Below are 17,500 nucleotides of genomic sequence, written 5' to 3' on the forward strand. Positions count from 1 at the left end.
CCAACAGTGTAGTGTGTGTTCCTGGGTGGAGGGAAGAAGGGTGTTAGCGGCACTTGAACGTTGGACACTGAGGGGAAGGATAATTAATGAAGCTAAATGAACGTGGGGGGAATTTGGGAGGGTGCTGATTAAACACACAGATGATTTTTGAGGTTTTTTCGTAGTCCACTTGAAATGAAAATGTACTTTTTTTAAAACTTGTTAATCACGTCCCGGCTCATGATGGCAATTCATAACTATTCATTTCATCACAGCACTTAAAAATGTTTGCCAGTGTTCTTTCATCAAAATGCAGTGACTTTTGCCAGCCTGTGAAACATCTTCTGGTTGTTGATTACGTTGCTGTGCACTAACAGGTAGGGAAGAAGGATGCTTGCGGTGGTGCGCTGGTCTGAGTTTTTAAACACTGTGTCCACTCACTGTCCACTCTATTAGACACTCCTACCTTGTCGGTCCACCTTGTAGGTGTAAAGTCTGAGACGACAGCTCATCTGCTGCTGCACAGTTTGTGTTGGTCGTCCTCTAGTCCTTCATCAGTGGTCACAGGACGCTGCCAACAAGACGCTGCCAACAGGACGCTGTGGGCTGGATAATATTTGGTTGGTGGACTCTTCTCAGTCCAGTGGTGATCCACTCAGACCAGCACAAAACACACTAATACACCACCACCGCGTCAGTGTTAGTGCAGTGCTGAGAATGATCCACTACCCAAATAGTACCTGCTCTGTGAGGGTCCATGGGGGTCCTGACCACTGAAGAACAGGGTAACAGAGTATCAGAGAAACAGATGGACTACAGTCTGTAACTGTAGAACTACAAAGTGCAGCTATACAGTAAGTGGAGCTGATAAACTGGACAATGAGCGTAGAAACAAGGAGGTGGTCATAATGCTATGCCTCATCGGTGTAGATCATGACATTATCTATCAGGATACCAACATATTGCTCGCACCTAATCTATACAAAGCTGAAGAAAGTGATTCTGCATGCTCATAGGTGCTGTGGTGTGATGTAGCAACACTGTCTCCAAAAGATAAGTGTTAGATCTCCCTCTAACCTGACAAGAACCTGAAATGGCTGCTTTTCAAATGGCAGTAGGCTGTGCCCCAGGGGTAGATGGTCTTCCTGCTGAGTTTTGCAAAATCACATTGGCCAAGATTTCTTTTTAATGTTTTAAGTATGCCACTTGGTTGCTGAAAGGGGGTATTGACTCTCCTGCGGGAAAAAAGGAGACTTGTCATTTCAAGACATGGCACCCTGTTGCTCTTTTGTGCCTGAGCTTTTAAAGAATCTCACCAGTAGACTTCGGTACTAAATGGAAATGACGTGTACTGTACAGATGTACCAGACTTATCCATCCTTTATCAGTAATGGACAATCTGTTTCTGATCAGATATACAGTATATTGCCAAAATATTCACTCACCCATCAAAATAATTGAATTCAGGGGTTCCAATCACTTCCATGGCCACAGGTGTATAAAGCCGAGCCCCTAGGCCTGCAGACTGCTTCTACAGACATTAGTGAAAGAATGGGTCACTCTCAGGAGCTCAGTGAGTTCCAGCGTGGTACCGTGATCGGACGCCACCTGTGCAACAAGTCCTGAGGTCCATAGTGCGCAGAGGTCACCAACTTTCTGCAGAGTCAATAGCTACAGACCTTCAAACTTCATGTGGACTTCAGATCAGCTGAAGAACAGCGTACAGAGCTTCATGGAATGGGTTTCCATGGCCGAGCAGCTGCATCCAAGCCTTACATCATCAGTGCAAAGCGACGAATGCAGTGGTGTAAAGCACCACCACTGGACTCTAGAGCAGTGGAGACGTGTTCTCTGGAGTGACCAATCATGCTTCTCTGTCTGGAAATCAGATGGATGAGTCTGGGTTTGATGGTTGCCAGGAGACGGTACTTGTCTGACTGCATTGCGCCCAGTGTAAAGTTTGGTGGAGGGGGGATCATGGTGTGGGGTTGTTTTTCAGGAGTTGGGCTCAGCCTCTTAGTTCCAGTGAAAGGAACTCTTAATGCTTCAGCACCAAGAGATTTAGGACAATTTCATGCTCCCAACTTTGTGGGAGCAGTTTGGGGACGGTCCCTTCCTGTTCCACCATGACTGCACACCAGTGCCCAAAGCAGGTCCATAAAGACGTGGATGAGCCAGTTTGGTGTGGAAGAACTTGACTGGCCTGCACAGAGTCCTGACCTCAACCCCATAGAACACCTTTGGGATGAATTAGAGCGGAGACTGTGAGCCAGGCCTTCTCGTCCAACATCAGTGTCTGACCTCACAAATGTTTTTCTGGAAGAGCGGCCAAAAATTCCCATAAACACTCCTAACCCTTGTGGAAAGCCTTCCCAGAAGAGTTGAAGCTGTTATAGCTGCAAAGGGTGGGCCGACATCATATTAAACCCAATGGATTTAGAATCGGAGGTCACTCACGTTCATGTAAGTGTGAAGGCAGACGGGGAAATAGACAGGCAATTTTGGCAATGTAGTGTATAACATTCCAAACTGTCAAATATAGACTTTGATGCGTTAGATCATACAAAAATGTTGATTTTGTTGATTGTCACTGCCTGTCTAGGATAAGCTGCAACATAAAAAACGTCTCCCCTGACTTCCCCCCACCAAGCTGTCAGACAAATCACACTCAAATACAAATAACTAGTCTCATGAGCTTTATTGTAGACCAAGGAAGCTAAAGCTTCAGGAGTGGTCTCAGCCCAGAAGAACAGAGAAAAATCTTAAAACCCCAGTCAACTAACTTTCCTCTGCAAAATAAACAAATAAAAATACCAAATAGAAAAACATAAAGAAAAACAGGCTACACGCCCTATGCTAGAGGTCACTAATAGGCGGACTGCGGTCCAAGTCCGGACCCAGACACTGTCCTATGCGGACCTGGACCTATAAATGATAAACTATGGAGAATTATTTAATTTTGACGAGGTGGTTCTATTTTAAATGCCTTAACTCTTCTAGCCTTTATGGTGCAGCTTTAGTGGCCTGCAGCCAATCAGATCTGTACATTACAATGAGCTCTGAGACTTGAGTGAGTGACACCACATAGGGGAGGGACGAGGAGAGAAACAGCAGTCAGAGAAGAAAGTGAGACAGAATATTTTACATGTTGTGATCTAAAAAGAGAAAACTGACAGTAAATGTTGTTGAAATGTGACCGAACTGGACTTTATTTGATCTGATATTCAGCTGCCGACTGTATAAGATGTTGATATTCCACTCGGCTACTTCAGTAAACAGTATTTGGCACTGAATCATGATGCAAGTTAGACATTATGATGTTCTGGACCTTTGCCTGAGGAAATTTTCCTTAAGTGGAACTTTCACATTTTAATTAAATGCCCCTGCCCTATGACTTCCAATCTAGAAGTCTGGGTCTTTTAACAAAAGGCTTCACATACAACCAAATTGGATAGTTTACCACATTGCAGTAGACTAACAACTGCTTGGAGAGAAGGCCAAAATACTCAGTGAGCGCATTTAGTTGTACTCAATAGTCCGATAACTGCAGAACATCAGATTTTGTCAATAATCCGATCATCACGTTTACATGCGCTTTAGTAATCAGATAATGGGGAAACTCCGGCTCTACATCAGTCACACAGTAATCAGATTTCTGCTTTGCTGCCAGCCAATAAACTCACAGAAGAAATATAATGTAAAACTCAAATTCATATTGCAGCTTTTTTTAAGACATCAACTCACTTTACCTGAAAATATGAACGTACATCATTTAGAAGATGACGAATATTTAAATCCTAAAGCAACCTGTACATGCTTGTCTATTGTATTCCACGTTGCAAGTGACTGCTGCTGTTGAAGATGAGCAAGAGGGCGGGGCACTAAGGTGTTATCCTCTAAGGAGCACTTTGACATTATCTCCTCTGATCCTGGGTGAGTTTGAGGAGGTTGGTAGAAAAGTACTGTAGAGTATCTTATCATATCATTGTCTATATTATTAAGATGGTTTGTAATGCCGAACATGGTGGTTGTATTACGGCAAATCCCATCCCTTAATGGAAGGAGACTGTATCAGTAACAAAGCCCAAATTGTGTCGTTGTCCCTCCCTGGTGTCATGTGACTTGTTAGAGTCAGAAGGTTCCAGGTGTGAATATGCTGTTTTTGGTACAATTCTCTCTGGCCACTGGCCACTGGATATCCAACATGGCACCTCATGGCGAATAACTCTCTGAGGATGTGAGACATAGAATTGTTGTTCTCCACAAAGCTAGCCTAGGCTATAAGGAGATTGCTAACACCCTGAAACAGAGCTATAGCACAGTGGCCAAGGTCATATAGTGGTTTTCCAGGACAGGTTCCACTCAGAATAGGCCTCGCCAGAGTCCATGTGTTCAGCGTCATATCCAGAGGTTGGCTTCAAAAAATAGATGCATGAGTGCTGCCAGCATTGCTGCAGAGGTTGAAGAAGTGGGAGGTCAGCCTGTCAGTGCTCAGACCATACGTGGCACAGTCCAACAACTTGGTCTGCATGGCCGTCGTCCCAGAAGGAACCCTCTTCTGAAGCTGACGCACAAGAAAGCACACAGTTTGCTGAAGACAAGACAGTTTGCTGAGGACAAGCAGCCCAAGAACATGGATTACTGGAACCATTTCCTGTGGTCTAACGAGACCAAGATAAACTTGTTTGGCTAAGATGATGTCCAGCATGTGTGGCGGCGCCCTGGTAAGGAGTACCAAGACAACTGTCTCTTGCCTACAGTCAAGCATGGTGGTGGTAGCATCATGGTCTGGAGCTGCATGAGTGCTGCCGGCACTGGGGAGCTGCAGTTCATTGAGGGAAACATGAATTCCACCATGTACTGTGACATTCTGGAGCAGAGCATGAGGCCCTCCCTTCGGAAACTGCACCGAATGGCAGTTTTCCAACTCGATAACGACCCCAAACACACCTCCAAGATGGCGACTGCCTCGCTGAAGGTAAAAGTGATGGACTGGCCAAGTATGTCTCCAGACCTAAACCCAATTGAGCACCTGTGGGGACTCCTCAAGCGGAAGGAGGAGGAGCACAAGGTGTCTAACATCCACCAGCTCTGTGATGTCATCACGGAGGAGTGGAAGAGGATACCCAGTAGCAGCCTGTGCAGCTCTGGTGAATTCCATGCCCGAGAGGGTCCAGGCAGTGCTAGATAATCATGACGGTCACACAGAAAATTGACACTTTGAGCACAACATGGACACGTTCACTGGGAGATACTGTATATGAAATTTTTGTCACATTTGACATTTTGTCTTTGCTTCATTTTTCAGGTTTATAGGTCTCTACCCATTCAGGTAGATCTGACCCTGGTCTTGTATGGCGGACAGACTTACCTAAAAACACTTGAAGGACTAGTTCTTTGGGACTAGAGTACAGAGGGCCATGCACCTCGCTGACCTGGGGGTAGGTTATGGGTTGTCCTTTGTTTTGTAGGCCAGAGACTGTGGGTCATGCGTTTATGGGAAGCTCACAGCTGAAAATGTTCTGCTGCACGTTTTTGTCTGAAGCTGGAGTACAGTGATCACATTCTGATTGTCATATTGGAGGAGAAAATAGGATAAGTGGGAGGGGGGGAGGGCCTTTACCAGCCCACCCCTTACTAACCCAGATACAGTGTTCACATGCTTGCTCTGTGCATGCCACTCTAAGGCTGATGTGAAGGCCCTTCAGAATGTATGTTGAAGATGATTTGCTGTTCTCTGAACTGAACTGGTTGCTTCTGCATTAAGTACCTTCCGATGGTGAGGGATGTATACTGTATATACATGTCTGGACTGTTATGGTGCATGTGGTGGGGGGGTTCAGAGGTATGTAGATAGGAGGGAGTTTCCTTTTAAAAGCTGCTGCTGCATTAACGCCATCTAAAAAGTCACTGATTTTCTCTGTGTCCCGCCACCCCCCCCTTTCTCTCTCTCTCTACCAGCCTGTCTTGCTTTTTGTAGTTTGGGGGGAGGCTGAGGGTGGGTCTTATGCGTGTGCTGTAAAACAGGGCATTGGTTCTTCTGTCTGGCAGGTGATCCAGTTTCAGGCAGAATGTGAGTTTTGCAGCCAGGCATGTGCAATAACAACATATTCATCACACGCAGCACCAGGTTCCACCTGCCCCCCTTTGGCATGAACACATGTACCACCGAGACTGTGTGTGTGTGTGTGTGTGTGTGTGTGTGTGTGTGTGTGTGTTTCTCAGAGAGTCCAAAGAGGATAAAAATGGTCAATTAGTATTTGTGCTTTTCTGCCCTCATTGTGCGGGTATTTGTACAATGTGTCCATTTGTGGTATGTGTGCTTGCGCATGTGTGTGTGTGCAGATTGTTGGGCCAGCTGTGTCCAGATGACAGGGTATTTGGCAGACAGTGTGCCAGGAGGTGACGCTAGGGCCTTAGACCATATGGCCAGTCGTGTGTGTGTGTGTGTGTGTATGTCTGTGCACGTGCACTTACGTGTGTGTGTGTGTGTGTGTGTGTGTGTGTGGGTGTGTATATGTGTGTGTGTGTGTGTGGGTGTGTATATGTGTGTGTGTGTGTGTGTGTGTGTGTGTGTGTGTTTGGCAGTGTCAGGTCTTGTCAGTGCTGGGCTAATTAAGTGTCTGGGTATTTATTTATGCAGTTCAGCTACTGCTGTTCCACTCTAATGGCCTCATACTGACACTACAGCACTATAGAGCGAGAGAGGGGGGGGGGGGGGATGCAGGCAGAGAGAAAGAGAGTCAGACTGAGAGAAAGAGATAAAGGCCAGCAGAAGGAAATGGGGGGAGATAAAGGGCAGCAGAAAGAGATAAAGGAGAGAAAGAGAGACAACAACACAAATAGAGAGAGAGAGAGAGACAAAGAAAGAGAAAGATGGACAACGTAGGGGAATGTAACAAATAAAGAACCAGAGCGAGAGAGCGAGAGAGAGAGAGAGCGAGAGAGAGAGAGAGAGCGAGAGAGAGAGAGAGACTGATTTGGACTAAATGCCTGAAAGAGCCAGAGTGAAAAATGACAGGAGAGAGGTAGAGAAACGAAAAGTGGCTAAAATAAAGGAAAGACAGAGATGGACAGATGCTTAGATAAAATAAAGATATATAAAGAATTAAAGAAATAGAGAGCGAGGGATAGATGAGGTGAGTGTTATGATGCATTATAACAGGGGTGTCAAACTGAATCAGTAAAAGGGCCATAATAAAAAATCTCCTCAAACCTGTGGGCCAGAGAAAAGAATGCGTTGGTTTAATTTTTAATGAATGTTGTGCTGTAACTCGAAGTGGACATTGTTTATTCAAAGTGCATGAAAAATTCAGCAGTGAAATACAGTCACTTGTAGTAGACCTTTGAAATATTACATGAATGCTTAAAATATTTCAAATGTAAGGGTCCCCAGGAGCTCAGTCTTTTAAACCTGCCTATTTGCTTGAAGTAGACACGTGGCATCCCTCCTCTGCTGCACATTAGTAAGACTTGCGCCCAGTTCTATTTCACCCCTCACCCCTTGTTGAGATAGAGGGGTAGGGCGAAGTGTTGGGGCTACATGACCCTCCAGACAGAGTGATATGCGAAAAAAAGGCACATTGGAAAGACGGCTGCACGAGCGACCAAAGAAACCTGCAGATGTGAGAATTTTCTCAGTTAATCAATTTTGATAATCATTGTATTTTCTTAATTTAATGTTTCAATATATTACGATTCTTTTTTTTTCCACAACAAACATAAACAATCACTAGTACACGGGGGAACTGACTAACTAAATTTCCTGTTCCACCTTCAGTACTGACACCCGAGGGGCCACAATGTAACTGCTGCTCCATTTAAGCTGGAGCAGGAAAATTTGAAGTAGAAGCTGGTGAATATCTGACTTCAGCTTCATATCACTGAAGAAGCGGTGATTGATAACAAATAATTGGCCCCCTCATATGAAATCATATGATGCCCTAAATGTAACTAAAGCCCTGGCTGGCAGGGTCGCCTACAGAGCAGCTCTCGTCCCATTTCGTCCAGAAGATCTCACCCACTACCCCTTGTAACTAGGTCACAAGTGGCAAGGTGACCCTCGAAAAACAAGGGGTAGGGGTAAAAATAAGTAATTGGATTGGGCCGTGCATCTATACGTTTGACATCTGGTGACTGGTGTGGAACCGTGTAGAACTGAGGTGTAGCCGCTGTTCCATAGACTGTTGTTGGGGTGGGAGAGTCGGAGCGCATTACCTTGCAGTGCACGCTCGGGACTGCAGTGCAGCACAGTGTGAAAAAGGCTAATATTAATAGAAAATTTAAATACTTTTGCAGGCCAGATAGGATTGTATGGCGGGCCTGATTTGTGTTTGACTCATGGGCCTTATAAGGCCACACATAAGGGGGCTGTTTAGAGTAAAATACACTGAAACACTTGCACATGCACGCTACTCGCACACTGATGAAACACCTGTAAAAGCGTGAGTGAATGATTGCACACAGGCTGCGGTCATTGGGGAGTGCGGGACAGTTTTCTGCACGCCTGGGAGTCTTTTTAGTGTAACAGAAAGGCAGAGTTTACAAAATAAGGGCTTAGCAGTACAAAGGAAAAGGGTTTCCAGAAAAGCTCTTTAGGGATGAACAAATAACTGCTCCTATCAGGTCATTTTTTCCTACCGAGTCTTATGCTGTGTAGAATCCGTGCAAGATGACGTGCTGGACAGGCTCTTCACTGAGCTGTAGCTCCATACAGGAACCGTCCGTTCCAACATAACTGTAGTTTGGTGTGGAGAAGGGCCTGTGGAGAACACATGACTTTACTGGAGTCAGTTATGATCATCTAATCCTCCTTTTACAAAGGCCAAAGACATGAAAGGCTGCGTTCACATTACCAGGTTGAAGTGGCACAAATCCGATTTCCTGCTCTAATGTGACTCAGATCTGGTGTTTTCAGGGCTGTGTGGACACAAATCTGATCTTCTCAAATCAGACCTGAGCCACTTTCATATGTGATCCTAGATCAGATGCGTATCCGATGCATGGTCATGCGACCTTAACGTGACGCTCAGATAGGAATTCATGTGTTTTCTCCACTGCGTGTCTGTCATCATTCAGCGTTACCATGGCAACAGCGCCAAACAGATGTTAAAGCCTGTAGACGGTGGAAAAGCAGCTCATCTCGCCTTTTTCTCCTCCATCTGGCTCTAATAATGAAGCTGAGAGCTGATCAGAGTTAATGATCTTCTCAGCGAAGCTCGTTCTGCTCGTTAGTTTGCGCTGATGATGCGGTGATTCAGTCACGTGACGTCACTGAGTAGGAGGAGCTCACGAGGGTCATTTCAGGCCGGTTCATCACATTAATGACGGATTTGAGTCACTGACCTAAACGAGTGTGAACCGTCGAGTCAGAGAGATCGGATCTGAGCAATGAGGCTTTTAATGTGAACGTATTCAAAGATGCATTCTGAAAATCACCACAACAAATCCTGGTGGCCCAGGATTCTGATGAATTCTCCTACTTTCTTTAAATGTCTCATTGTAGCGCTTATTTATAGGTAGTGCTCTTCATAAAACTATAGGTTGGATATTTTGAGAGCCAAAATCGCATAATCAGGCGGTAAGTAATCACGTTTAGCTAATGATATGCGCATGGGCAATAAGACACACAAACGTCTGATTCAGTTCTATCTGAAAAAATGTAAAATATCCTCTTTGTTGCCTGCAATACTAAAGGCTGATTAAAGATGAGGGAAAGGCTGATTAAACTATTGGGAGCTGTTTGTTCGTCTTTAAAAGAGGTTCAAAGGAGTTTTAGCAGAAAACTCCTTTCCTTTCTGCTGCCAAGCTCTTATTTTGTAAAACTCTGCCTTCATGTTACAGTGAAATGGCTTCCAGGTGTACTAAAAGTGAAATTGGTGCACACGTGTTTCATAAGTGTATGTAGTGTCTGTGTGTGTGTGTGTGTGTGTGTGTGTGTGTGTGTGTGTGTGTGTGTGTGTTTCATAGCTGTGTGTGAGTTGTGTGTGTGTGTGTTTCATAGCCGTGTGTGTGTTAGTGTGTATGTGTGTGTGTTTCATACCTGTGTTTGAGTTGTGTGTGTGTTTCATAGCTGTGTGTGTGAGTGTTTCATAGCTGTGTGTGTGTGAGTGTCTCATAGCTGTGTGTGAGTGGTGTGTGTGTGAGTGTTTTATAGCTATGCATGAGTAGTGTGTGTGTGGGTGTGTGTGTGTGTGTGTGTGTGTGTGTGTGTGTGTGTGTGTTTGTGTTTCATAGCTGTGTATGCTGTGTTTCACCCTTCATACACACGGGTGTGCATGTTGTGGTATGTGTGCATTTACATGATTTACATAAATATGCAACCACCTCTGAGTTTGAACAGCTGGACCCCCCCCCCCCCCCTCTCTCTCTCTCTCTCACTCTCTCTCAATCACTCACACATGCAGGCAGACATGCTCACTCCTGCTGATAGCATAATTGCTTTAATAGATTCCGGTGGTGATAAAGGCTCTCCACTTTAGGCTAATGAAGTAGCAGGGAGCAACTGTTAAGTGCCTGTAATTTGCTACGTCGGCTACTGTTAACTGCTCTGAAAACAGAGAGAGAGAGTGAGAGAGAGTGAGAGAAATAGAGTGAGAGAGAGAGTGAGAGAAATAGAGTGAGAGAGAGAGAGTGAGAGAGAGAGAGTGAGAGAAATAGAGTGAGAGAGAAATAGAGTGAGAGAGAGAGAGTGAGAGAGAGAGTGAGAGAAATAGAGGGAGAGAGAGAGAGTGAGAGAGAGAGAGAAATAGAGAGAGAGAGAGAAATAGAGTGAGAGAGAGAGAGTGAGAGAGAGAGTGAGAGAAATAGAGGGAGAGAGAGAGAAATAGAGAGAGTGAGAGAAATAGAGTGAGAGAGAGAGAGTGAGAGAAATAGAGAGAGTGAGAGAAATAGAGAGAGTGAGAGAAATAGAGTGAGAGAGAGAGTGAGAGAAATAGAGGGAGAGAGAGAGAAATAGAGAGAGTGAGAGAAATAGAGAGAGTGAGAGAAATAGAGTGAGAGAAATAGAGTGAGAGAGAGAGAGAGAAATAGAGGGAGAGAGAGAGAATAGAGTGAGAGAGAGAGAAATAGAGTGAGAGAGAGAGAGAGAAATAGAGTGAGAGAGAGAGAGAGAGAAATAGAGGGAGAGAGAGAGAAATAGAGTGAGAGAGAGAGAAATAGAGAGAGTGAGGGAAATAGAGTGAGAGAGAGAGAAATAGAGAGAGAGAGAAATAGAGTGAGAGAGAGTGAGAGAGAGAGTGAGAGAAATAGAGGGAGAGAGAGAGAGTGAGAGAAATAGAGAGAGTGAGAGAAATAGAGTGAGAGAGAGAGTGAGAGAAATAGAGGGAGAGAGAGAGAAATAGAGAGAGTGAGAGAAATAGAGAGAGTGAGAGAAATAGAGGGAGAGAAATAGAGGGAGTGAGAGAAATAGAGAGAGTGAGAGAAATAGAGTGAGAGAGTGAGAGTTTGAGAGTTTGAGAGTTTGGAGAGGGTTGTGTGTGAATCTGGGCAGCGTAGACTGTGTTTAATTACACAGAGTGTGTGCAGAAGAGCAGGAGTGGCACACTCATTTAGCCGTGCTGTCATGCAGCGAACATGTTTTGGTCAGCAGTGCTTGTGGCATTCTGAAGGACTTGGCTGATGGTGTACGAGGTGCAGGCCAGCGGACGCTAATATTAAAATAAAAACGATAATTTTGTTACATGTATGGGCTGTAGTTGGTTGCAGTGTGCTGGTCACCTGTGCGTGTGTGTGTGTGTGTGTGTGTGTGTGTGTGTGTGTGTGTGTGTGTGTGTGTGTGTGTGTGTGTATACCCATGCCAAACTGTGAGTATTAGAGCTAGGCCTTCAGTTCAGGCCATAAATGTTAAAAGACAATAGAAAAACAAGTTAAAAATACCCTCATGATAATGCTCATTTCTGCTAGCAGCCCTTTGGGTTTCTAGTACAACAGAGAACTAAAGTCAGTTTACACAGACGTTTTTTTTGGCTGTTGCTGGTTCAGCATGAAGATTTCATGCTTTATTTAAAGCCATAGACATATTCTGTATTCCTTGTCTTCTGGAAATATTTTACTTATGGTATGTGAACCAAACCTCGACAACAATGCAGTACATCATTCCCTTATTCCTGTGTTTATGCCAGTCATAAAAACGTTCATGAATAAACATGTTGATCTCCTGCTGTCTGAACTGTGCTGAACCCCATCGCCGTATCTGCTCTCTGATTAAAACACACTGTGCAGTATATCATACCTACTACTGTAATGACGCTCACTGCGCACTTTACACTGTAATACTGATACGGCTCCGAGTTATGTCTGGAATCATTGTGCTTTTAGTTTACCTGACCTTATTTCTGTTTTTTATTGTCTGCATAGTATATCGCTGCTGTCGGAACAAAACCTTGTATCTCCAAAATGGTAACTTTAAAAGTAAAGCAGGTTTTTTCCTTCTCCTGTAATGTAAATCAATGGAACCAGACGTCTTTCCAAGTCATTTTGGGCCGTTTCTTTTAGTCCATTAATGATAAAGTGTACATACAATGTAAAGAACAACACGTATTTTCACAGTAAGCCAAAAACTGAAAAACTGAGAATTAAAAATTGAGATATCAGGTTTTCTTCCGACAGTAGCGATGTGTAGGTTTATGTGCATTTCTGACTTGCTACTGAAATACTGCAATTTCCCTTTGGGATCACTTAAGTTCTATCTGTCCATCCGTCCATCCGTCCTTCCACCTAATTAAATAAAACAAATTCATAAAAAATAAACAAATTAAAAACAGCACACATCCTCTAAGTACATCACTACAAGGTTGTTTTCTAATGACTGACTGAAAGCTGGATAGTCCATAGCTCTTATTCAGAAGGCCAAGATTGCTGGTTTTTCCCACAAAATTGCTTAATCTGACGTGTTAGGCCTTCAGACCAGACTGTGAAGACCCAAGTAACCTAGATACTTAGATAATACTTAGTTCCTACCCAAAACTTCAGCAAGAAGTAGTGCAGTGTTTAAGTGGAACAGGCATGGTGTTGATTATATTATATATAGTAAAAATGTACTAAAAAGTTTGTTTTGTTTTTGTTTTCCTCCACAGAAATCATTAGGTCTTTCTTGGAAGGCCTAGAAGACCCTGAAGGTTCCCCTCTGGTGTGGACAGATAGGCTTCACCATTATTCAGCGCTTCCAGTGAGGTAGGACTTGAAAATCAATTTTGTGAAATGGTCAATCAAAATGTTCATGTTACTGCCTGTGGATGCACCCTGTGGAGTTCTAGCTGAAGGTGCATTGTTGTCAGTACTTCATTAGACAGAGGAGTGTGAACTCTGGATTTATCTCAATTTCTGCATGAAAATCCCCTATAAATTCTCAATGATAAATAACTAGTGTCCTTTATTGGTGTGAACCTCAAGAATGTTTTCAGTCTTACAGCAGTTAGGAGGTATTTTGACCTGGTCCCATGTACAAACCTGCCTGAGTTGTGGGATGTATGTTCTTGGGCTGTCTTGCTTGAATTGCTTCGTTCATGCCTGGTCACCTCATTCCAGTGAAATGAAGGTCTAAGCTCTTGACTGGCCACTCTAAACACAGAATTATGTCTACACTGTTTACGCTTTTGTTGCTTCTCTCCAGTGGTACGTTGCGAGGCCTAAAACTCCCTTGAGCTTTAAATCACAGAGGGACTTTCTCTTGTGGAATTTACTGGTATATCCTTGAATTCAGCGGTTCCTCTACGATTTCAAGCCAGGCAGACCCTGGGTGGTTGAGGCAGCAAAGCGTGTCCACGCCATTATACATCCGCCGCCATGCTTCACAGCTGGGTTGAAGTTTTGCTTGTTGGTATACAGTGTTGTAGATTTTTACCCCTCCAAACATAAAGCTTTGTACATCTAAGTTTAAAAAGTTAAACATTTATCTGTCCACAAAACTTTGTTCTTGTAATGCTGTGAAGCATCTAAGTAATCTTTAGCAGTGAGTTTTTCACATTCCTTCTTTTTAAATCAAAAACATTATCAAATCCAAGAGATGCATGAAGTCTATTGACTTGTTTGAGGGTTCCTTAGCATGTTCTTGCATTGAACTTTATAGGCCACCCACTCCTAGGTAGAGTAGCAATGGTGTTACAGGTGCAAAATATCCAATTGTGGACTAATGTAGTCCCGAGTCTGTAGAAGTCATTGACTTATCCAGTCTTCAAGTTCGTCTAAATCGGTTTTGATCATAGGTATACATACTTAGATGCTGCGTTGGGTCCAGCCAGGCACGTCAACGGCCTTGCCATTTTTGGGTGGTCTACCTCACAGCTGGACTGCATTCAGTGCCATTACAGAGCGGCAGTTTGAGAAACACACTGTCCAAAATTCCACTATTTCAGGAATACTGCTCTCAGAAAGTGGGATAGGATTCTATAACAGAGGGAACGCAGTGATCCACGCTCATGTCAGTGTGATCTTTATGTGTAGAGAAACAAGAAGCCAGCAAATAGGAAGTTTTGGGGGGGTTTATTTTATTTCTATGTGTATTAATATTAGAAGTGATTCACACACTGATGGATTTGCTGATGTGTGTGTTTGTGTTTCTCGCGCTAAACTCGGTTTTTACCATCAGGTGCAGACTGAATACTTTCTAATGATCACGATCAGTTATTAAAGTAGTAAAAGCTGCCGAGAGCCGTCCGTGCAGCCCAGATTAATCTGAGTCTGAGGATTAGAACTAAACAGATGTGGTGTAAATGGGTGGAGTAGTAAGGAAGCTGTGGCTGATTTAATCCTGAGACTCTTCGTCTCTCAATACAAGAGCAGACGTATCGCCTCAGATAGAGAACAACAGACAACACGGCGTCTGGGAATGGAAATCTATGGATTTAATAAGTAACCAAAACTACCACTTTGAGCCATCCCTAATTAATTCAGAGGTTCTTCATCAGCTGGATCAGATGCATTGGCTGGGGAGGCATATTAGATGCAGATCTCCAGGAGAAGATTGTTTTCCCATCAATGGTTGTTACTGTTTAAACGGCTTGTTCGGTGATGATAAAGCACTGTGCTCTGTTAATTGTTTGAGTCCTAATTTGCTGTCGTGAAGAGCAGAATGCATTTTAGGAGCCATTCATACAGCAATCTGCTCCAAAGAGTTCATATATATTTTCTTACTCACAACTGTATTAATATTCGCTACACTGCTCCCATTAGTCTCCAGCAGCGAAGACTCTGTAAGCTAGAACGATGTGCTAAAAATACAGCCTAAATAAATTAGTTACACAGACGCACAAGCGCACCTCATTAGTGGATCTAGCTTGTGGAAGCGGATTCTGACTCTGTTAGCAAGCTTTCATTTCAATCCCTGTGGTTTTTTTTCCTCAGCATTTGTCCATCTGTCTTCAATAAGCGTACCTTGGCTTGCATTCTCATAGCTGTAAGACAGTATGGATGGATGAATGACTAGAAAAATGGACCTAGAGTAGACGACTGTGTGTGTGTGTGTGTGTGTGTGTGTGTGTGTGTGTGTGTGTGTGTGTGTGTGTGTGTCTGTGTTTCTATTAATGGAAGTGTTGGTCTCTGGCAAGAGAGATTCAGCACACTTTGTTGACAGTGTGCTATTTGGAGAAGGCGAGTGTAGTGGGGCCCATTTTTGCACATTTGTTTGGCAATGGCCAATGATGTGGACCTTTCTCGGTTAAATTACTGGACGCGCTTGCCAAAATACACACAGTCTGATCCTGGAGTTGCACACCTGCACAGAAGTACTTCTTGGCACCCAGTTCACTTTCGAGATTTCATATTTCCCTTTTGGCTTTCGGAGCCCTTTATGTATAACAGAGGAGTATGAGATAACAGCATATCACTGCTGTCGGGACACAACCTTGTATCTCCACTTTTTGCGTTTTTCAGTTTTGGAGATCATTTAAAAATGCCTGTTGTTCTTTATATTGTGTGTAAATTTCATGATGAACGGACCAAAAGAAACGGCCAGAAATTACTTGGGAAAAAAAATCTGGATCCATTGACTTACATTAAAAGTAAAGGGTGTTTTTGCTTCTCCTGTAAAGTTACTATTTTGGACATACGAGGTTTTGTTCCGACAGCAGCGATATATTCAGCCTGACCAGCTCTGTGCCCATATAGTTATTCTAGTTATGACTGAATGATCTTCATTCATTTGAGTGAATCTAATGACAGCTTTGCATCAGCAGGTGAATAATTTTCAGTACTAAACAAATAAAATGTACAATAACACAGATACAAAGAAACCCCCCCCCCACCCCCCCACCCCTCCAATCTGTGTGAGAGAACCATATGAATTGAGGGCCTTAATTAGGACTGATATGGACATTTTAATGAGCTAAAAACTCAAACTCCACTATCAGATAATATCAGCCAATATTCTAATTTATTCTTAATTTTATTCTAATCAGCCAATAAAACTCCATGAGTCTTAGTTAAACAGTGTTTGCCTGTCTTATACTTTTCTCCATTGTCGAGTACAAACTGTCAGATATTGTTATTATGTCTCACGTTTCTCAGCACAAAATTGAGCCGTGGAATAACGTACATTTGGGCGCATTACTGTGCCTGAAACCCCTCCTCCTTCCAATATAACGCCCTACAAATTCCTTTCACTACCTTGAGTTTCCTTGTTCCTCCTTTCTGCGTGTCAATCCTACCACCGTCCAAGGCAGGAGGGGGTCCAGCCTTCTAGCTCCAAGCATAAGCCGCCCAGAACTTTAGCCCATGTTCTCCGAGTTCTCTCCCCTCCTTCAATCACAGTCTCACCTCCTATCACCACCATAGGCTGAAGGCATGGTTCGATTCACAAACAAAGCTTAAATATTCATAATACTACATAGTACTACAGTCAGAGCTTCCCAGGATTTTCAGCAGCTTTAGCCCCTATATTTTCCCAGATCCCGTCCTAAAAACACCTTTCTTATGTTGTAGCATAGTATGGTAATGCGAAAGGTCAGTTTGGATGCCTTTTTCCCGGTTTTGTTATTTTAATCATGGTTTTGTGTTCAGGTTTACAGTTACAGGCTGCAGCACTGCGCTTAGTGACTTTTCAAAGAGGGGTCCACTAAACTCTCCAGAAAAGCAGTATTGATGCTTTATCGGTGGACCCTTAATATCCGCCGGCTTTATTGGTCAATGAATACATTAGTGCAGCCTTACCTAAAAACCCATTTGAGGCATTCCTATTCATTCCTCTTCATTCCCAGAGAGCGATCTTCAGAAATGTTAGCGCAATTCTCCCCTCAAGCTCAGCGTAGAGGGAGAATGCTAATGATGACTGGCCAATTTGCCACAGTTAATGTTTGCCTCAGGCTCTCATGCTGAGGGAGATGGACATGATGTGTAGCAGGATGCAGCCGTAGCTTTGCATCATAGGTAGAATGGTGGGTAAACGAGTTAAGGATGGAAAAGGTAGCAGTGAGAGATGGAAGGGGCTTTGGCAGCTTACCGTATTCACACGCTGATGAATGCTGCAGTACATCAGCGTGGAAGGATGTGAAAAATGTCACAAGATGTTTGAGGCTGTGGACGCGGT

The 17,500-nt window shown here is 43.6% G+C and overlaps 1 protein-coding gene across 1 annotated transcript in view; it reads left to right on the forward strand.

Moving 5' to 3' along the window:
* sulf2b (sulfatase 2b) overlaps nt 1-17,500 on the forward strand; it is a 279,026-nt gene that overhangs the window by 106,460 nt on the left and 155,066 nt on the right. Inside the window, exon 4 of the mRNA XM_017700971.2 lies at nt 13,056-13,152. The gene's annotated coding sequence lies outside the window, so the exon portion shown is untranslated. The remainder of the gene's footprint in view (nt 1-13,055; nt 13,153-17,500) is intronic.

The sequence above is a fragment of the Pygocentrus nattereri genome, chromosome 9 (assembly GCF_015220715.1).
Source record: "Pygocentrus nattereri isolate fPygNat1 chromosome 9, fPygNat1.pri, whole genome shotgun sequence".
Classification (NCBI taxonomy): domain Eukaryota; kingdom Metazoa; phylum Chordata; class Actinopteri; order Characiformes; family Serrasalmidae; genus Pygocentrus; species Pygocentrus nattereri.